Source organism: Drosophila mojavensis, unplaced genomic scaffold (assembly GCF_018153725.1).
Source record: "Drosophila mojavensis isolate 15081-1352.22 unplaced genomic scaffold, ASM1815372v1 contig_80, whole genome shotgun sequence".
Taxonomy (NCBI): Eukaryota; Metazoa; Arthropoda; class Insecta; order Diptera; family Drosophilidae; genus Drosophila; species Drosophila mojavensis.
The window spans coordinates 3,037,408-3,053,612 of NW_025318906.1; the positions used below are offsets into that span (position 1 = coordinate 3,037,408).

General features: G+C 39.2%; 1 long non-coding RNA gene across 1 annotated transcript in view; it reads left to right on the forward strand.

The window, feature by feature from the left end:
• Positions 1 to 16,205, forward strand: part of LOC26528029 — a 79,966-nt gene that overhangs the window by 48,410 nt on the left and 15,351 nt on the right. Inside the window, exon 2 of the long non-coding RNA XR_001449203.3 lies at positions 3,609 to 3,657. This is a non-coding gene — a long non-coding RNA (uncharacterized LOC26528029). The remainder of the gene's footprint in view (positions 1 to 3,608; positions 3,658 to 16,205) is intronic.

Sequence of the window (16,205 nt, forward strand, 5' to 3'; positions counted from 1 at the left end):
TACAAAACAAAACCCAAATAAACAGCCGAGAATGATGCGATCGAGTGCAACTGACTGCGCGATACCCGCTCCTATATTCTATGTTCTATGTTCTATGTTCTATGTTTTATGTTCTATATTCTATATTCTATATTCTATATTCTATATTCTATATTCTATATTCTATATTCTATATTCTATATTCTATATTCTATATTCTATATTCTATATTCTATATTCTATATTCTATATTCTATATTCTATATTCTATATTCTATATTCTATATTCTATATTCTATATTCTATATTCTATATTCTATATTCTATATTCTATATTCTATATTCTATATTCTATATTCTATATTCTATATTCTATATTCTATATTCTATATTCTATATTCTATATTCTATATTCCATATTCTATCTTCTGTATTCCATATTCTATATTCTATATTCTATATTCTATATTCTATATTCTATATTCTATATTCTATATTCTATATTCTATATTCTATATTCTATATTCTATATTCTATATTCTATATTCTATATTCTACATTCCACATTCTATATTCTATATTCTATATTCTATATTCTATATTCTATATTCTATATTCTATATTCTATATTCTATATTCTATATTCTATATTCTACATTCCACATTCTATATTCTATATTCTATATTCTATATTCTATATTCTATATTCTATATTCTATATCCTATATTCTATATTATACTCCAAATTACAAATCTCTGGCTTTACTGCCATACAGAGAATCATAAAATCTAATACACTCACTGCTTGCTTTATTGAGCGTGTATCGACAGTGAGAAGAGAAGCTGCTACACGCAATATGGTCAAAAACAGCTCAATATGGTCAAAAAAAAAAAAAAAAAGAGCGTATACAAAAGCTGGCCATTAATTATGCATATGTATGTGTGTTAACATATGGAACGACACACATACACAGAGTGGGAGACTCAGAGCTCTGCAGATGTGTGTGTGTGTGTGTGGGTGTCGAGTAAATCGAAGCGCTGGACATTTAATGCGCTTAATTAAATAAACAAATGGCAGCGAGTTTTTGGCCAAAAGTCGCATTAAAAGTTCATGGCAAAAAGCAGCGGCTAAGACGCATGTAAAGCCAGAGCTAATTAGACCTAAGGACATGCATGTAAACAGCCGAGGCTTCCTTCCGCCCAGGCGAAAACAAAGCCCAAAGTGGACTTACTCCGTATTTTATTAATGAAGTTGAAGTGCGCGAGCCGTTGCCTAATCGAATATTTAATTATTTTAATACAATCGCAAATGAGCTTGAAGATGGTGCCCGGGAAAAGGGAAAACAAACAGCATGAATTGCCAAAATGTAAAAGGCAAAATGGGCATAGGGAAAGGTCAAGCCCAGTCACAGGCTGAGCCCCCGAAACGACCTCAAATACAAGATTGAGAACAAGAACTAAATTTCTTAAGTGTTTTCATGTGCCAAGTCAAGTCAGTGCCCCAATCCACTCACTCTGCATAGGCAGAGCCCGAAGAACCCTTTCGTCTTACTTTTGCTTTATTACACTCGAATCATTTTCAAGAGTCAACTGGGCAGCGAGCGAATGGGTGAATGGTCGAATGGGCGAAAGGGGTTGCTAAAACAATTTGGAAAATTTATTTTCATTAATTTTAATTCGCTGCAAAAGTTTGGCTTATGTACGAGCCAGAGAGAGAGAGAGAGACAGAGTCAAACAGACAGAGAGTGGCTGGCCAAGGGGTGGGAGGGAGGTAGCAGGCTCTACGACTGGGCAGGCCTGGTACAAATAATTACTTTTTCAGATTTTGGCCTAACTCGTCCCTTTTTAATTATTTGCTAAAGGCTCTGTCGCTAACTTTCCAAGCAGCAGCAGCAGCAGCAGCACTCGCCTAGCCAGGCGAGCATAATTAATTTATTTCCATTTTGTTTCGCTTTTCTTTCTTTTTTTATACATTTGATTTGTTTATTTTATTTGCGTAGAACATTTGCCAATAATTAATTGAAACACTCGACGTTCACATTTAATTAAAGGCGCGTACGCTGCTCATTTTGCCCAGCAGAAAAACAAAATAAAAACGGATTACCAGACATTTCGATGACAGGGCTAAAAACAGCTGGCGAACGATGATGAGCCAAAGGGTTTCTCCTGCTGCTCGCTCATCATCATGAAGATGAAGGCTTCATTTAGACGCTCGCTGACTTTGTCAGCATTGATTGCACTCGAGGGCCCCCAGCGACCAAACAGGATTCTGATTCCGATTCAGATTCCTCCGATTCCTGCTCCTGATTCAGATACATATTCTGTTTCGCATTCAGATTTTTAGTCCGTTGTGTCAATAGCATCTGATCTGTCGCTGATGCTAGAGATTGCTGCTCCTTCTCCTCCTGCTGCTGCTGCTGCTGACTCAGCAGGCAGCAATCAGCGAGCTGCTTCTGCATCATCTCAGCCCTAAGCTTAGTTCAATGTCAATTCATGTGTATTCCTGTGTGTGTGTGTGTGTGTGTGTGTGTGTGTCTGTCTGCGTGTTTCATTTGTTTGTTTGTTTTGCATGCAAAAGGCACTGGCGCTGGCACTGGCAGAGCCACTGGCGCATTCAGCAGACACAACAAACAGACAACAAGCAAACGGAGCACTTTTCTGATACCCTTTGAAGCTGAGCAAAAAGTTTATTGAACTGCCATTAAATGCATAACTGGCTGTATGCCACGTGTAAATAATGAATCTTGAATTTGAGAGAGTTTTCAGAAATGCCTCGCTATGAATTGTTTGAAAAGTTTGGGATTAATTCTAACATCAAATCATATTTTTTATATGAAAAACCTTGTTTGGGATAATTAAAGAATTTGTGACTTTTTATCCATATGCCAGTTTATTTATTTATTTTCATATATATCTCATAATGACGAAAGCCCCAATAGTTTTAATTATACTCATTCACGAAATCGAACAGAGTATATTGTTTTTTTTTATATTAACTCTAATGTCAAATAAATAATCAAATATAATTTTGATTGGTCGTCTTCTTATATATCTTTTATCCAATCTGTCAGTCAATTGTAATCGCCAATCTGCCTCATCGACTATTTAATATTTATTCATCTGCATATTTATACGTGTATATATGCATCTATATATGTACTTATATACATCTACCTGTTTAAGAATCTATCATCTATCATCCATCTATATAGAAACATATCCTCATATCCACATATCGTTATATTCATATATTCACCTATCCGTATATCTATTTATTCATCCTCCATATTTTCACATTTCTTTTTATCCATCTATATATCCTTCAATGTATTGACAATCATCCCTCTCTCTTCCCTTCTCTGTATTAATTCTTTAAATCCATCTATTTGTCTCTTCATTTTACTCTAATCACCCAAATGGATTATTATTAATCCCCATCTTTATTCCGGTACTTAAATAATGCCAGAGTATCTATTGGCCGTTAATACTTTGCAATTTCCTGAATCCCCTGAACTGTGACTCAACTCAACTGTGTGTGTCTCTCAGTTGGTAGTATTTATTTGAGTTATTTCCTAGCATACTAATTTCCATCTCTCTCTCTCTCTCCCTCTCTCTCTTCTCTATTGCAGCTCAGTTCCTGGCTATAATAGACAGCAGCTTGTCTGTGTATGTCATATGGTAAGTTGAACATATGCATAGCTATATCCATATATATAGTCGCTTATCTGACTCGATTAGACGCGAAGGTGTGGCCGCGCCCAAATGGCGCTGAATATGCGCTAAATCATGATTGACAATGCCAGATAGCTGTGTTAATTGTATCTGTTGGCGGTTTTAGTGGGACAAATCGTTTGCCACATTGCGCATACGCCAGGTGGTGCGCGCGTGCTCCACGCTCATTTGCAGCATGTGAGTGTATGAGTGTCAGTGTATGTGTGTGTGTGTGTGCTTGCGTGTGTTTGTCTGTCATTAGCTCTGGCATTTAGCAATTAATTGCAATACCTTTGGTTAATGAACTAGTTGAGCCAAGCAGCCAGCAAACTAAGCACGCTGTCAGGTCACGACTCGGCCACGGCCTCACGATAAAAAACAATATCAAAAGCAGCAAACAGCAACAGCAACCGAAAGAGCGTGAGAGCGAAAGAGAGAAAGAGAGAGAGAAAGAAAAAAAGGACAATTTGCAAAAGTGACGTCAAAACAATTACGTGCAGAATAACGCTTGATAATAAAATGAAGTGAGGCTTTACCCCTCTCTTTCTCCCACTCTCCCTCTCTCTCTTAGACCATCTCTCTCCCACTCTACCTGTTTAGCTGCTGTGCTATGGCGTCAACTGCTGAAACGTGCTCAAGTGTTGACTTTTATAAATTGTGCAGTCGTTTTTCTTGGCCTCTGACCTGGCTGCAACAACACCTGCTCAACTGCCCACCTGCTTACCTGCCCGCATGTGCTGCTGCTGTTGCTGCTCAACTTGGCCAGCAATTAATTACACACACAATGACTGACAGCCGTCTCGCAGTCTGTCCATTTGGCAGTCCATCGGCTTTAAAGGCGCACACAACATTTAATCGCCCGGGCGGGCCAAGTCGCTCGTCGGCCTGATCTCTCAATAAGCCACGTTATCCGTGCCACAGATTTATATTTGTGTGCCACGCTTCACTGGCCACGAAAGACACTCAACTGGAGCGGGCCCTCGCTTTTGGTTTCTCGTTGGCTTCGCTGGCTTTTTAGTTTATCTCGAGCGTTTAAATAATTTCAGGCTTTTCCTTTTTCCCTTCTCTGCCATTCTTCTTCGCCTTCTCCTTCCTCTTCTCTTCTCCTTTATTTTTTTTATTTTTTGACGCCCTACGCTTTTGCGGTTTTGTGCAGCCTTTGCCGCAATTAATGCCAACAGATTAATTATACGCATCGCTGCATAATTTGTTGTCTGCTTTTAAATTTATTTTTATTTCTATTTTTATTTTTATGTACTCTTCCGCCTCCACTCACGCAATACGTGAGCCAATGCAGCAAACCACACAACAAAACATTTTAGATGACGGGACAATGAGCAGGGGAAACGGGAGAGAAAGAGAGAGAGGGAGGAGATTGCAGAGCCAGGGTAATACCCTGTGTGCGAATGCTACGTGTATCGATTAACTGAGTTTACATCGCAATATTAAGCGACATATCGATATTGGTCGATATATTGAAATAGCACAATAATTTACAAATTTTCATATATGATTAGATCATAGCTATCGGAATAACCAAATAATCTATCGGAATTGGGAATCCAATATTTATCGATTAAAGTACATCGCAATTACCTTCAAGAGAATTATAATCAAAGAATAATCTATGTGAGTTGGAAATTTTATAATCATCGATTTTAGTGAATGGCATTTATCTTTACTAAAGTATGTCATTGTCATTAATTCGATAGGCACAGCATATCATAGCATTGATATGAATCGATTGATATATATCGATATTTGGCGAAGAGATATACATTATTATTACATACATATTTGCCCATTTTTCATCTAGTACTCATTATTTATCGCACTGTTATTGACATATATATATTTTGATAAACTTCGATATATATCAATGAGCATTGATCATATCAATATGGTTCGATATGTGTTCATATACTTTGATATTTATCAATCTATATCGATATATATCAATAAATTTTGATATTTATCAATCTTCAATATTTATTAATATACTTCGATATTATAAGCTTCAATATTTATCAGTATACTTCGATATGTATCAATATAATTCACTGTTTACAAATACACTCCAATGCTTATCGATGATTTATAGCAATTACATTTACCCATCCTTGATATACCCTTGCTGGGACACTTTTTAATGGCCACAGGGTATTTGGACAGCAAACGCAGCAGCCGCATAGAACAAAACAAAAAAAAAAAAAAAAAAAAAAAAAGTTAAAAGGGACAATATCGCCTGGCTCTAATGAGTGGACATTAGCTTGAGTTTGGCATTAAGCAAACGGCGGTCATAGGACCCCAATTTGTCGGGATAATCAAGCTGCCAACAGTCTCTATACAGTTTTATTATTATTATTATTTTTTCGTCTCTCTCGTCTTGTTGTTGTTGAATAACAAATTTAATAAGTTTTGGCTTGAGCCAGGCTTGAGCAGGAGGCGTGGGCGCTGGGCGCTGGGCATATTTTAAGTGAGTGCAATTTGGTATTGATAGCCAGGCTGATAAGGCAATTGGCTGAGGTCTCAGCTTGACTGGCGCTGAGGCAGTCAGGCAGCGACAGCTGTCGCTGACCTATTATTTATATGACTTTGTTTAGTTTTGGGCAGCAACTTTTTTTTTTTTTTTTTTTTTTTTTTTTGTTGGCTGTTGCGCTGCCATAAATCTTGTAGTGCCGCCTGTATTAATGTGTCAACGGCAGCCAGTCAGACCAAGAGCAAGACCAAGGCAAACAAAAAGTAAAGGCGACTTCAATCAAGTGCAGAGGCGGAAGCACTGAGAGGCCAGAGGTTTGGGCACTTCACACAAGTCGCATATGTGCCTGAGGCGTTCGCCCTGAAGGTGTTAAGGTATTAAGAGCTGGGGTTAAGATTACCAATGACATTCATGTTGATTTATGCGTGTGTGTTTGTGTGTGTGTGTTTGTGTGGGGCGCACATTGCGTATGATTTATGCATGTATTTATGAAAACAAATAAATATAGATGCTCTGGCAAGCTGTGTGTGCGTGTGTGAGTGTGTGTGTGTATGTGTCATTAGAGCGCACAGCCAGAACCCATTAATTGCATATTAAAATGTATTAAGGATACATTACAAGGACACTAACTGACATCACTGACAGACGATAGCCCACAAAAATGCCATAAACAGTTTCCTCTATTACCGGCAAGTAGAGAAAACAAAAAATACAACAACAACAACAACAATCACTACAGCAAGCAAACATTGTGTGCAGCTGTCGTCGCGCTGCTGCTGCTGCTGCTGCCGCTGCTTAGCCCAGGCGACAATTTGTGCCCAAGAGTATTTGCTTACCCATATTAAGCAATAAAAGAGCTTTGTAAAAACCATAAAACGGAAGTACCAAGCTGAGCTAGAAAGAGTGAGCGAGAGAGAGCGAGAGTGTACGCAAAGGTCTGCTAAGCTAAGGTAAGAGTTGAGAGCTAAGGCATGAGGCATGAGCTGAGGCCAGACTGAAGCTGCGGCAGAGTATGAGCGGTAGCTAGGGCATGGCCTGGGAGGGAATGGCTGATGCTAGAGGAGGAGCTAATGCTGGGGAATAAGCACAGGTTGAGGCTGAGGCTGAAGCTAAGACTGAGACTGAGGCTCCTGGTACAGGAGTAGAGGATGAGGTTGATGCTGAGGCTGAGGCTGTAGCAGGAGTTAGGGCTGAGAGCGTAGCGAGAGACTGAGACGGTAGCCAGAGTTGAGGCTGAGACTAAGGCTAAGGCTAGGGCTGTAGCAGGAGTTGATGCTGAGAGCGTAGAGAGAGACTGGGACGGTAGCCAGAGTTGAGGCTGAGCTACAGGCTGAGACTGAGGCTATAGAAGGAGCTGAGGCTGAGACTAAGGCTAAGGCTAGGGCTGTAGCAGGAGTTGAGGCTGAGGCTGTAGCAGGAGGAGCTGAAGCTTCGACTGCAACTAAGACGGTGGATGAGGCGGTGGGCGTGGCGAAGACAAGCAACTCTGCGGCAAAGACTAGGCCAGAAGGTCTTGAGACTATGGCGTTATAAGTATTATAAAAGGCAATTTGCAAATATCATATAACAGCCAGACGGCGGCCTAGCACAAAGTGTACACACGCACACACACACACCAAGGCACTTAGAGAAAAGACAAACAAACAAAATAAAGCAAGATTTTTCGTGTAACTGCTGGTAGCAACCGCAGCAGCTCGAGTCGAGTCAAGCTGTTGCCACGCCTACGCCTAAAGAGAAGGGCCTGACACACACACCCGCACACACACACTCACACCTTCAATTGCATATGGCAAGCGACACTGTTAATTGTGTCAGAATTAAAAAGATTTAACAGCAAAATCTGCTGCTAGGCTGTGAGTTACCCCTGTCCCTCTTCCCCTCCCTCACTCTATCTCTCTCTCTCTCTCTCTCATAGCTAATTAAAGCAGTTGCTCCTTTGTTTGCCACACTTTTTGATGAGCAACTTAAGGAGATCTCAGCGTTTGCCTAGCTTTCCACTCTTTCGCTCCCTTTGCACTCGCTGCCCGTCTCCCCCTCATCTATATCTTGTCTGCAGGTAATTAACATTTTTATGTACTTTTTTTGTGTGTCGTGCCGCCCGGGCTGCCACATAATTAAAACGTTGATTTATGCCATGGATAATAAATTCAACAATGCCACGCCCACGCGCTACCAGCACCTCCTCCTGCAAGGTCGCACTGGCTGGCAACATTATTTTTTTTTATTCACGCGCCGCAAGTGCCTGTTGTATTTATTTTATCGCCATTTCGATAACGATGCTTAAAAGCATTTTTAATAAACCAATTTCTTGTGCTCTCACACTCACACACTCACACACACACACTCACTCACACCTTTTATTTGCAACACTGATTAAATTTGCGCGGCAGGAAAATAAAAATAATGTACATCGGATAAGCGGCGACGATTAAATGTCCTTGCTGAAATATGTCACTCTCTGTCTGTCTCTCTCTCTCTCTCTCCCTCTCTGTCTGTCTCTGTCTCGCATGTCCCGCGGCCTCTCTTGAGATAAAAACGTAACAAATGCGCTTTCATTTATTTATGTGTTCTCTGCTTTGTAAATTATTGAGAGACAACTCGGACAGCATTAAAATTCATAGCATTTTATATTTATTTTATTTTCTAATTAAAGAAATTAAAAAAAATTTTTTTTGTATTTTAATTTAATTTATTTTATAAAACCTAGAAGTGAAACTAGTCATAGACTAGATTAGACTACATTTTAGTAATAATGTGGTAGCGATATACTATGTATTGATTCATATTTTATATGTCTATACACCATATATTTTATTTAGGTCTCTTGAAAAGTTTTACTACTGCAAAAGCTTCTTCTACGTTCTTAAAAAGCAATATATGATTTTTTTTTCGGATTTTTCACGCTTTTAAGAGGCTTATAAAATTATAATTTTGGGCAATTTTCCGACCTGTTCAACACACATGCGAAATTTAAGCTTCTACCGGTTTAGCCGGCGTCAGGACTCTTCTAGTATTTTGCTTATATTAAATTGTCAACGGCAGAAAAGACTTTCAAAACTTGTTAAACTAAGCATAAAACACAACTTCAATCAAGCGCAGAAGCGCAAGCAAAGTCTGAGGTTACTACAAGTCGCATATTTTAGAGCGGAAATAGTTTTTTCACTTTGCCAAGTTTATATAATAAGCTAATATAGAAATTCTCTATATACCCTACTGGGCTGAGTGCAAAACATCTTTACAGACTTAATAATGTTGGCGTTTATAGGAATATATATATATATAATATATACAAATTTTTGTCTCTCGCTGGCCTAACATTAAAATACTTTGGCTATATGCATAAAGCCACTCAAGGCGAGGCAGGGATTGCACAGACCGTATGAGATTTCAATAGAGATCAACGCTGACAAAGAGACCTAATTCAGAGCTCTCCGGGAAACTTAGTTGAAGAAGCTGGAGTTGATGCTGTAGCTGTATAAAGTGAAGCTGCAACGATACATCATTTAGTGATAAAATGTCAGTTTGTCAAATTGCTATTAGTTTTGTGTAAACTGAGTACTTGTCGAACCACCCTCGCACACATACACACACTAAAGCTATGCTCCAAAACCAATTAAAATGCAAACTTGGCTTCAGTTTACAGTGCAAAACAAGTTACTAAAGTGAGTTAGTGACAAGCCAGAGCAAACTGAGCTATACGAAACCAGTGTTGTAAAACTAACCAAAAGACCAGACAAGCTGCAGACTCTACTTGGCTACACTTGAATATAATCAAACTTGCTTTAGTTAGCATCAGCCTCTCCACTCTGTTAGCTTCGTATACAGTCGAAGGCTCTACCCGAAAATCAACATGCCTCAACTGTAGCGCATTTTAGCATGCAATCAGAGCTTCACTGCAGTCATTACAAATGCAATTACTAACGGCAAACGCAATGCACTTTGTCAGCTTTGACATGCCCAAACATAATAGCCAAACACACACACACACACATGTACTCCTATATATGCATGTGTGTGTGGGTGTGCATTAAATGTCAGAAATTTGTTTGGTTTTTGCTGCGCTGTAGTCAAGCATATCGTTTATTGATTGAGCTCACTTGAGGCAGCTCCATTAATTTTTTAAGCACTTCAAACACAATTTTTTTTTTTTTTTTTTTTTTTTTGGCATATGCATTTTTGATTTATGACCGCAGCGCTGTGACATTGACGTCAATCAATTTTCGAGTTGTTTTCTCTTATTTTATAATGATGTTAACGCGGCTCGGGCTGCGCGGCCAATCAAACTTTTCCAATAAAGTCTTTAGCCTAAAGACAGCGGATAAATCAGGCAATCAAGCCAGCAGGCAGCTGGCAGCTGGCAGCTGGCAACTGGCAAGTGGCAAGCAAAAGGGCTAGCAGCAAAGCATAATTTATGGCAAGTGCTTTAAACTTGCCAGCAATACAAGAGGGAGAGAGAGAGAGAGTGTGTGTGTGTGTGTGGGAGGGGGCGTGGAAGTGGGCGAGCAAGCCGAAATGGCTGTTAATATGCGGCTGGGCGCCCCGAAAATCAAAGTAGAAAAGTTGTTGCCTGCAAAAGTGCGAAAATTTAACTTTGCGCGATTATACCGTTGAGACCACCGACCACATTGCGTATACGTAACGTATACGTAATAATGGCATAGACACCGCCAGCAGCAGCACCACCAGCACCGCCAGCATATAGTTTTGATGCGCAGCGCTTGTTTCGGCCGGGCCAACGAGCTTGTTAATAAAACAAGAAGAAGCACGAGAAAAGGCCAGTCAGCCAAATGAAAAATACTTCGTTTTTTCTATTTTGTTTTTGTATTTTTTCGTGGCTGGGGCAAATTGACTTAATCTAAAATAAAAGTTTAGTGCGTTCGCCCAAGCATCGAGGGTGAGGACGAAGCAAGCAAAGTTCACAAACGATATTTTTATAGCTATGTGTGTGTGTCTGTGAGGTAAACGAACCAAAGCATCGACACACACACACACACACACACACATGCTTACGCATACACATTTGTGTGATAGGGCACATGGGCGGGCATGTTAATTTCCCAGGAAACGCACGATAAAGTTGAATGCTTTTTCGAAAAACTATTTGACTTTGAGCAAAGGGTAGATGACGACGCCTTACAAATACCAACTCAAAGACTCGTTACATTTATCACAATTTGTGTGGCTGTGTGTGTGTATGTGTGTGTGCATTTACCTAGCACACACATGTATGCAAAGGCATCGAAATTGGAATTGGAATTGGCGCTGAGGCGCACTGCACATGCGCCCGAATTAAATCAAATAAAAAAGTTTTAATAAGGAAATAAATTTTGTGCAAAATGCTGAAAAGGCAACAAGATTTACGATGCACAAAAAGATAAATTTACACACACACACACACATACAGATGTACACATACACTCGCAAAGCTGTAACACATATGCTAAATGGGCATTAGAAGCAGAGAGAATTTGAACTGCAAATGAAATGGCAATTCGTTTATTGCCTCCATCAAAGCCCCAACCCCAAAAAAAAGGCAGTATTTATGGCAAGCAAATAACTATATCTGTTTAAATGGCCCTAAGTGTATGTGCGTGCATGTGTGAGTGTGTGTGTGTGTGTGTGTGTGTGGGTCTGCATAATGTGACGCAATTACTTTGGCAATGCTCATAAAAGTGAGCCGCAAGCTTCAAAATCAATTGCACTCGTTGAGCACTTGCCAATAAAAATAAAATTGAAAAAATTAAAATTAAAATAATCAATTCAATAAAAATTAAAATTCAAATAAATTTAAAAATCATTCAAGAAGAAAAATAAAACAAAAATAAATATGAAACTTAAAAATGAAATAAAATAAAATAAAAAAACATTAAAATATATGTACATTTATATAAACAAACACAAAACAAACTTTAATATAAATATAAAATTAAATATTGCTAAGAAATAAATATTTCATAAACAGAGCATATATATTAAATAAAAAAAAAAAAAAATAAAGCTATATTAAAAAATTAATATAAAAATAAAAGTGACAAAATTCAGAATTCAGAATTTAAATTATAAAAAAAAATGTATATGACAATGAAATTAAATTGAAAGTATATCTGAAATTAAAGATAACTATCAAAACACAATTCAACATGATATGAAAATAATAATCATGAAAAATAAAAATAAAGATGAAATTACCAAAAGATATATATTTTAATAAATATTTATATATTAAACCCCACATTTATATAAAAATATATATGATACCAAATATAAAAAAAATAAAAATGAAACTAAAAATATCAAAAGCAATATCACATATCAAACTAAATAGCAAAAGAAAACAAGAAATGCAAGCTAAATACACATATAAAACAAAAGCTATAACATATTTAATTTCCGCTAGATAAACACAACTGACTTGTAATTATATCCGGTTTGGATAGTTGTGCTACTTTTTTTTTTTTTTTTTTTTGGCATTTTCATGCCATTTCATGCTGCGTAGACGAGTTGTAAAGGATGCTTTGAGCATGTGCACACATACATATATAAATAAATAAAAATATATGTATGTATATATGTCTAGCTGAGCCCTTGCCAATTTCTGCAACTCACGCTGTAATTTTTTTCCCGTTTTATTCCCGTTGACCCATTGAGCATGGGTATAATGCTTCCTTTTTTTTTTTTTTTTTTTTGGAAATATATGTAACAATCAGTAGAAGGCGTGGCAGCACCCATAAAGTATGTATGATCTGCAGGACGAGCTGAGAGAATCTAGTTAAGCGACATATGCGGCCGACGCTAAGGAGGAGATTAGTAAGTGGTGAGTGTGTGTATGTGTATGTGTGGACTATGGATGAATGCAAGAAGAGCTGCAATATATCTCTTGTCAGCTCTTAACATACTACGGGGTATCATCTAGTCGAGCACCCCCGATTAGAGGCATCTACTTGATATTTTCATTTCACATTGTGAGTGTTGTTCAACATTCCTACAACCCAGCACTCATTTATTCATTTGATTATTCATGCATTCATTCACCTATTCACATTCACTTATTCACCTATACATATAAGTAATTGGTTATTTTGTATTTAGAGCAAAAGTTGCCTTCAGTCTTAGGGCTTTGCCATTGCATCAAGCATAAATTTCCCTGCAGATATCTGGCATTTTCACCCGGAATATATATATAGCATATATATTTATGTATGTATGTAATATTTGGTTTATGTAATTCGCTTTCGACTCTTCACTTTTGTCTGGCGCTTTGCTTTTCGGCTCGCTGCGGCCTCATAATTAATTAAAATCTATGTATACAGCCAAGGTCAACGGGGCGTATGCGTAACTTGTGCTTCAGCCCGCCTCTGTGCGCTCTGTGGGTCCCCGGGGCAACTTTAAGGCTTGAACCCTTGGAGTTTATCATGATTTGCTTGACGCTTGAAAATGACTTCTTCAGTGTTATTTTTTTTTGGACTAGCCATAACGGATTTTTGCACCGCCCGCTGTTCGCCTCGCTGGCGGCTTTATCTGCTTGAACTCTTCTTTTTTCGGGTAGCTTAGCTGTGCTGCTCTGCTCTGAGTGTTATGTGATGACTGTGTGTGTGTGTGTGTGTGTGTGTGTATTCTTAGCTCTCTGTGACAAGTGCCCGAGCTGACTTTTGACTATAGTTAACTGTCGGCGCATTTGAGCCGCGGCGCTGCTCCCGAGCGTTTTGTCAGCTCTATAATTAAAACAAAAGTTAATTTTTTTTTGCTTTTGCTTTTGTTTTCTTGTTTTTATTTTCGACTGTGTCACAGTGGGCTGTCTGTCGACTGTTGGCCCCTTGTTTTGCATGCGCTCTAGCCGGAAAACTCATTATTTTTTAAATGAAACTCTTGCTTTGTGCACGCCACGACACGCTCTGTCCTGCCCCGGCTCGATTCATGTGTGTGTGTGTGTGTGTTTTGTCTCTCCGCCATTGTGCTTCATGATGATCCCAGTCGCAATTAACTCAAGAAAATAATGTTGCGGCAATGACGAGCAGAAATGTAATATTTTTTGGGGCCAGCCTCCGCAAGCCACGCCCACACCTCTCTCTCGGAAATTGCCGCCATTTTCTAGCGCGCCACGCTCAACGCTCCACGCTCCAGGCTCCACTCATTCAATATGAAGCATGTTGCATTTGTAATAAGCATGTAAATGAAAATGAAAATGAAAATGAAGTTGCAAGTGGAAGTGGAAGTTGAGTGTGGAAGTAGTTTCCCCTTTTCTTTTTTCCTCATTTTTTTTCCTGCCCGTGCCTGAAATGGGAATTGAAAATTGAGTTCTGCTGCAGCTCATTTGTATGCCAATTGCATTCGCAGCTAATGTCAGCTGCTTGGGTAACTGGGCCAAATGCCAAGCCAAATGCATCCCTCGGCTAAAGCTAAGTTTTATTTGAATGCAATAATTATAAATTTTACAAAATGCAATAGCGAAAGAGGAAGAGGCATAGGGAGAGAGAGAGAGAGAGAGAGAGTGAGAGCAAGATGTTTTAAGCACGCATTGACAGCGCATTCCAATGTGCAGTAAAAGCAATTTGAAAGTTTGCGAACGAGCGAAGCTGCTGCTGAAATCCTTGAGCTGAATAGCAGCAGCAGCGCCCAGGTGAGGGTAATTGAAATGTATGTGTGAGGGCATGCGGGTGAGCTGGCAGCGATAGCGCCACCGGTTTAATGAACTTTGCCATGCAAGCAGCAGCAGCAGCACACACACACAAACACACTCACACACTATTCTCCCTCTGCCGTGTGCTGCCATCTTTGCCCTTGTCTCATAAATGCTTGCATGCTTGTAAGAATTGCTTAGCTGGGATTTGCTTAATTTTAGCACCACATCTTCAGACATGCCAAGGCAACGCAGCTTCGCTTCAGCTCACCCCCGCTCCTGCTGCTGCTCCTGCTCTGCTTATAGCTGCTTATGGCTATCAAGGGAATTGCGTCACACGCGTCGTATACGCAACGATTTAATTTTTTTCTTTTGCTCTTTCCACTTCACAGCAGCCCCTTTTGACTTTTTGCTGCTAAATTGTTGTTCTTTTTTTTTTGTTCTGCCACTGCGGCCACTTGTCAGTCAATCAATAAAATGCAAATATTTGTCAGCTGGCTCTCGCATTGTTTTTGCAGGGACGGGGGCGGGGCGTGGGCTTTTCTATTACTACTAAAGCACAGCCGCTTTGTCGCTTTGCCTCTTTTAAACTTCAAAGTTCTGCATAAACACTTCACAAAATTCAATGACAACTCCAATAAACTGGCACTTAAATGCCAGGGCGCAACAGCTGTTACACACACACACAAGCATACACACATGCATGCTAGCTGGCAGCTATGCTGAATGTGTGTGTGGCAGTTGTGTTTGATGTGTGCGCCACAAATTGCTTTGATGGTCACCAGCGTTGACTTTGTGAACGCCATTTTGTGTTGCCCCCGCTCTTCAGACTCTGCTTAATCTCGCAGAAAACCCACGCACGGCTCACATCCATTGCCCTGGCAACGACAAATTAAACCTGGCTAAGAAGAAGGCGCACGAAACTCATGTAATAAAATTCATTTTAATGCAAAGGAATTGCGAATCGAGCGACTTTTATGCGATGCAGCACCAAGTGCTAAAGACCCGAATGGGCTAAGACTTTTGCATACGAGCTGAGAATCGGAAATCTTCAAAAGACTCGTAACAGTCTGAGAGTAGTTTTACTCTCCCCAAAAAACTAATAAAGCGGGATATAACGTCTAGAGTGCGTATGTTGAACAGGCCCAGACTCATTCTCTATCTCTCTCTCTCTCTCATTGTCTCCCAATTACTTACACTCTCCTATTGAGTTTCTATTCTATCAGTATCATTCCCTCGATCCTTTCAATAGTACTCTCTCTCCTCCTATTTCTCTCAGCTTATCTTTCTCTTGCTCTTTTTTTCTCAGTTTATATTTCTCTTTCTCTAGTACTCACTATATCTCTCTCTCTCTATTTACCTCTTTCTTTCTATCTCTCTACATCTTTCTCTCTCTCTCTCTCTATCTCCTTCTTTAAT